The following is a 6,638-nucleotide window of genomic DNA, read 5'->3' on the forward strand; positions in this document are numbered from 1 at the left end:
CTTAAACTCACACAATAGTGACTTAAAAATAAAAGAAAATTTTCATATCGAATAAGAAAAAACTCTCTTAACTACCTCTGTTCTACAAATTCAAACATGAAAGACTATCAGCTTTGTGTGGTTTTTCTGGAGTAACCAGAAAAACTGTGGTAGGTTTATGGTAAGTCAACTATTTGGACCTAATGACTCAAACATGGCCCAACTGATTTTAACCACATTTATACCTTGTTCTTGAAGCAATCAGCCACACAGGTACCATACTTGTTAGTAAACGCCTATTTCTACTTGTGAAAAAGTAGAGGATGATTGTAAGATCTTAAGAAAAATGTCGGGACCAGAGCATATGTCCGTGGAGAAAGATAAGTAACAAAACAGAATGTGAACAAGAACCATCGGCTCACTGCATCATATCATTGTTTACCAGACTCATTTCAAAAGGAGTGGGTTTGGGAATCCCAGCGGCTGTTGCAACCCATATAAGCCTCTCTTCATATGTGAACACAATGACTCAGGAAGCTAGAAAATATATGGTGTTCTCCTTAACAGTAAATTATTTATTAATGATTCAAAACTTTAACAATCCATCATTTCCTTCCAACCCCAAACCCCCAGACAGGACCTACTTCTAGATAAGCCCATAGTGGGTAGTAGATAAAATCTTGTAAAATTCAATGGAAAGAAGTAAGCTTTGTGTGTGTACTTCCTGTGTGTTTAGAGAGCATACACATTGTCTGTAACTTAGTAAAATAGAAAGAACAAGCACCCTACCTTACATTATGCTCAAAAAAAATTTTTTAAATCTAGGTGGTTTAGTCTATGGCCATGCCACCCTGAACAAGCCCAACCCCGTTTGATATCGGAAGCTAAGCAGGGTTGAGCCTGGTTAGTACTTGAATGGGACACCACCTAGGAAGACCAGGTGCTGTAGGCGTAAAAAACAAAAAATAAGGGATTGTAAACTGACAAGGTCCTAACAATCTGTGAGGTCAACCAAACTTTGCCTTGCCTGAAAAAAAAATGAAAAAGAAAAAAGAACACTAGGTGGTTTAAAGACATGAATTTGAAAAGCCAAACTAGAAAACAATATAGAAAAACATCTTTATGCCTTTGGAATTAGAAACGATTTTTTAAATAAGCTATAAAAAGTGCAAACCGTAAAAGAAAATATTGATAAATTCTATTCTATTAAAATGAATTCATTTTTGTTAAAACATATCATAAAGAAAGCAAAAAACAAACTACAAACATATTTCTAACATATATAACCAACAAATTATTTGTATATAAAATATATATTGTAATTCATTAAGCCATTTATATATGTCATATATACTATTTTGAGGATATATTTTACAGAAAAAAAAAATCAAGAAAGACAAAATGCAGATTTGGAGCTAGAGTGAACCTGGCTCTGTGACTAAGTTACTGAATCTCTCCAACCTCAGTTCTGTCAAGTTATTATACATAACCTTAATAATGGTTCCTTCCTCATAGGGAAGCTCTCAGAGCTTTAAATGGCAGTACATGTGTAAACACCTGACACATGGCAAGAGTGCAACAGATGATGAATGATTATAGATAAATAATAGTGTCAGACCTGGATCAGAATTAAATTCAGCTCCTTGTATCCTCCTGATCCAAAACAGGATTGTTCCCAGAACACATGGCTGCAGTTAAGTGGCTGGGAAGGGGCAAGTGGTATTGACAGATGGAACTTTTCCATTGGGGTGCTTCTAACATAGCCGACAAGATAAGCTCGAGTTATTGCTCCTGTTCTTCCCATTCACTTGCTCTGAGGCAAGAGCTAATTACTCCAAAACACACCTCCCACAATTAAGCCCTTTGGGGAGCCACCAGCGGGCCTGGCCTGGGTGGGGTGGACATCTGGGAGGAGAAACTGTCTCAACCTAAACACCATCCTGGAACAAACTCCCATCCCCGAGGCTATGAGTCTCTCTCATCAGCAAAAATGTTCCTTAGTGGTGGATACCTACCTTACGTTTTTAAAGAGGAGCAACCGACTGATAAAACTCACTAGGCCCTCAGTCAGCAGCCCTGAAACCAAGAACACTTACTCTGAACAGGTTTTACTTCTGAGAGAAATTCCCCCAAATTCTTGGCTCATTCTGAAATCGTCTATTTTGTTTACAATCACTCTAGGAAATCTCAAGTAAGATAAAAATACACAAAGTAAAGCCCATGGACTAACAATGACAGAAAAAAAGAATGGCAGTGATGAAGCCAGTTTCAATCCTACTGCTTCAGGCGATCAGGGCCAGGCCAGCTGAGAAAGCCCCAGGCTACTGTGGGCTCTTTTCCATGGGAGGACCAGAACCGAAAATGCTCCTCTCCCTGCTGAGACTTTGGAGTCAGGAGTCCCCGCCTCTAGAACCTTATAATAAAAGCTCAGTGCTCAGTGGCTGGGGTGAATGGAGAGTGGTGCCCTGTGGGAGTTGGAGCAGATGACCTCCATGGAATGAGCAGAGACAGCCCCGTTCACACCATAAATAAGCCCATTCTTATCTGATCCTGTGTCCAAATTTTTTATTCCAAAAGTATAGTCACCATGTCCCTTTCATTCTAGGGCATTTTGAGGAGTCATTTGTTTGTGTAATGAGAGCTTAGGTCAAGGAAGATGGTTCCTCTCCAAACCACGGAGGGAAGAAGGAGCTTATTGTAAATGGCCAAAGCAGCTCTGGCCCCAAGGCCAGAGGACAGGCCATGCAGTCCTCGTGCCCCATAGTCCCCAGTGGGGACAGCGGCCCTATCCACATTGACCCACTCTCACAATCGAGGGCTCAGAGAGCTGAGTAGGATCAATGGAAGCCAGAGTGGAGGCCACTCTAGGTCTGATAGGCATGGGATGTCAGCTGGACAACAGGAGGCCCAGAGCCGAAACCTAAGCTCTCCCGCTCTTGTCCCCTTGCAGTCCTCACTCTAACTGCCACCTTGGCTCCCCAGGCCCCCAGACAGAGCAAGGGTCAGACATGTATGAGAGAAACAGGGCATCCAGGCCAGGTGTCCCAGGATGGCAGCTGATGGGAAGCCAGCAAGGAGGTCAAGAAGGGAAAGGTCCAGTTTCTTGAGATCCACGTGGCACATGCCTGTGGGGTTTCTGTAGGGAATTTCGTGTGAGGAAGTTGATCCGCAGAGACATGGGTTGGTAACTTCCTCCAATGAGTCTCCGCTAACATTTTGCCACTCTTCCAGTCTTTATCTAAACCACAGAGCATTGCCTCTACACCAGAAGAAGAATTCACTGTGTCAGGAAAATTTATTGCAATACCATTCCTAGCATTAATACATCTCTTTATTTCAAATCTTTATTTATCTGTCTGCCAGGTCATTAGAGGACCTGAAGAACTGTCCCCACACTCCAGAAACCTGTCCCTACTTCTCAACGAACTGACCCTAAAGCAAGGACTGAGTTGTGCTCCAAAGACAAAACACTAGGTTTAAACTCTGACATTTGGTGGCAGTACAGGCAAAATCTGGAACTTTCATTAGTATATCTATAGAATCATCCCTCATATTGTTCCTAACAGATTATTTTCTTGATGGTTAAATGTGGAAATGATTCCCACGAGTTCCTCTTCAAGGATAAACTAATCTTTAGTTCCATACCTCTCTTTTTGAGAAGTTAAATAGCTCCAGGGCAGTGCCGTTCAGTAGGAGTGTGATATAATTCGCACATGTAATTTAAATCTTCTAGTAGCCACATTTAAAGTAAGAAAAAAGCAACAAGAAAAAACAGGTGAAATAAATTTTTATCTCACCCAACATATCCAAAATATTATCATTTCAACATGTAATCGACATATGAATGAGATATTTTATATTCTTTTTGTCATACGAAGTCTCAAAATCTGGTATGTATTTTACACTTGCAGCTTGTCTCAGTGCAGAGTAGCCACATCTCAGGTGTTCATTGCCACATGAGGTTAGTGGCTCATGGGGCAGTACAAGTTTAGAGCATCAAGTCTGCATTTCGCAGCTTGGTCTTCCATTTATTAACTTGACATTCATTTATCAATTCAGGCATGTCTACTCTTACTGCTGAACAGAGAGAAAGGATCTTAGAGGATTTCCTTCATTTTATATCTAATCCCATGTGAACCCAGACATGAAGACCTGCTTGAGCTCACACAAATATTTAGTGATGCCAAGCCATGCCAAGGCTTTCCTGACTTCTAGAGGAAGTGAAACTGTTTGAACCAGGCAAGTAAATTAAAGTATAGTCACCTATAAAAATGATACTGAAAAGAGTTAATGAGTAGATGGTTTCTTCTTTGCTCTGCTGAGTGCTTTTACTTGATCCCAACTTCTCAAAATTAGTCATCCCCACAGCCAGCCCTGTGACTGTCCCAGCAGCAGGGTGAGCTGACCTTGCATGACTATTGGAGAAGATTCCTTGAGCTCTGCTGCCACAGGAATTTGAAGGTCACCCTCAAGCAAAACTGGTGGCTCCACAGAATATGCACCACCAACTCTCTGTTCCAGGTAAACTCAAGACAAAGCCGGGGTCTCCTTTGTGCTCCCATCTGTTGGACCCAACCAGAGAAAGGGAAATGGACGTGACATCCAAGATGTGCAGAAAGCAGGAATCAGGATGGAGAGGCCCAGGGGCCAGGCATCTCCAGCATACAAGAGAGAGACATTACACAGTAGCTTAATATAACTGGTCTCAGGACCAGGAGGGCCAGCAGGATCCTGGCTGCAAAGCCCCTCTACCGGGAGATGCTTTCAGTGCCCATGTCAGCAGCCTGTCCCAAGGCTTCTCAAATTTTCATGCTCACCTGAATCCCCTGGGGATCTTGTTGAAATGAAAATTCTCCTCAGTAGATTTGGGGTGGGGCCTCAGATTCAGCCTTCCTAGCCATGTCCAGGTGATAGTTACCACTGGTCCAGGGACCACAGTCAATAGCAAGGGCCTATCTCACCTGGCCCTGCAGGTGAAAGAATGGCCAGTGACTGAGAAGGCCCAGCTAGACTAGATACAGTTGAGATGGATATTTCTTCCCACTGACATTTATAGAACTATTGATGATAGCTAATACCAACAAAGTGTAACCATCACTATAAGCCCTTACACTAACTCATTTAATCTTCACAACAGCCCTATGAATTGGTGGCTTATTATTGTGCCTATTTACAGATGAGGAAACCAACACATAGAATGTTTAGGCGACTTGCCTACAGCTGGTAAGTGACGAAACTGGGATTGGACGCAGGCAGCCTGGGTGGTTCAGCATATTAGGTGAGCAGTCTCGAAAGATGCTGAGACTGGTGTGTGTTGTCTCAGCCAGGTGAGACAGCTAGATGACAAATACGTCTGTGGTATATTAGAATCCTTTAGAACTGTGATGAGCTCGCCAAAGTTTGTTTCAAAATACCTGTGAGCCTTCCCCTAACCAGCCTTGGCCCATAAAGTATCTTTTATCTTCAAACAACTTCAAAGCTTGTTGGTACTTTTATAAATAAAAGTTTAGTTTCTTAGGAATTCAGAAAGGGTATTAAAAGTAATCAGTATGGGCTTAAGGAATTTTATCTTTAACTTCCTGCTCTGGGGGACAGGCCCTATTGATATGCTTCAAACGTTGTTGATCTGTCTTCTCTTTGTTTTGGGGGAAGCAGGGCTATGTCATCCTGTTGGGCTTAGAGTTTTCTCATTTGTTCTCTGTTTGATCCATAGCCATTTGTAGTTATGAGAATAGCTGAGTGCTAGTCGAAGGACCAGACTAACTGGGGTGCAGTTCTGCTCTGCCTCTAGGTAGCTGCGTGGCCTGGTCAGCTCGCATCCCTTCGCAGGGCTGCTTCCTCATTTGTGCCATTACAGGTCTGGTCAGATTTTCTGAAGTGCTAGCATACAGCATGTTCTTTTTGAGGGTCTCTGATCTTTGTCAAGATTTTCCCAGGAGCTGCTGGTTTTCTGTGTGATTGACTGTTCCCACCATCGGGGTAACAGCTGCCCACAAAACAATGAGTCCCTAGAGAAGGCCTACAACAAAAGTGAGAAATTCTTTGGTGAGAAAGTCTTGATACTGATCCTGGCTCCCTCTCAGGGGTCTAGGTCCTTCTGACTTGTTCCCAGCACTCACCTTTCTCTATGGAGCCCAATCACCCAGATATTTTGGAACCTTGACTTCCTCCAGCTCCTACTTTTAGCCCTTGTTTAAATTCCCTCACTGGCTCCCTATTGCCCACTCGACCAAGGCCACACTCCTCACCTAGCTCTTGATCCCTAGGGTTCTGCTTATGTTCCCCCAGATGCCTTATCACCTCTCAGCCCTCTGCGAGCGGCCCCTCTAACCCTCATCCTCCTTCTTGCCTCCATTCTTTTTCACGTGCTAGCCTGGCATGCCTCTTTTTCCCCTGACTGCCTAGCAAACTCCTACTCATCCTTCAAGACCCTTCTCAGAGGTGTTTTCTGAGAAATCTTTTATGATACACCTGGGTAAAACAAATCATCCATCCTTTGTGCTCCACTGTATCTCATGCTGATCACGTGAGATTTAATTTTATCAGTTTGGATGCATTCAGCTGCAAGTAACAGAACACCCGTTTGATAGTGGCTTACGCAATAGGAACATTTCATTGTCTCTCAGACAATGGGTGGTGACCCTTCAGGGTTGGTTCAG

General features: G+C 43.0%; 1 pseudogene; it reads left to right on the forward strand.

Moving 5' to 3' along the window:
• The first annotated feature begins 812 nt into the window (after positions 1-812).
• Positions 813-931, forward strand: LOC112473984 (annotated as a pseudogene).
• Positions 932-6,638: the final 5,707 nt, after the last annotated feature.

This window comes from Pteropus alecto, unplaced genomic scaffold (genome assembly GCF_000325575.1).
Source record: "Pteropus alecto unplaced genomic scaffold, ASM32557v1 scaffold311, whole genome shotgun sequence".
Lineage (NCBI taxonomy): Eukaryota > Metazoa > Chordata > Mammalia > Chiroptera > Pteropodidae > Pteropus > Pteropus alecto.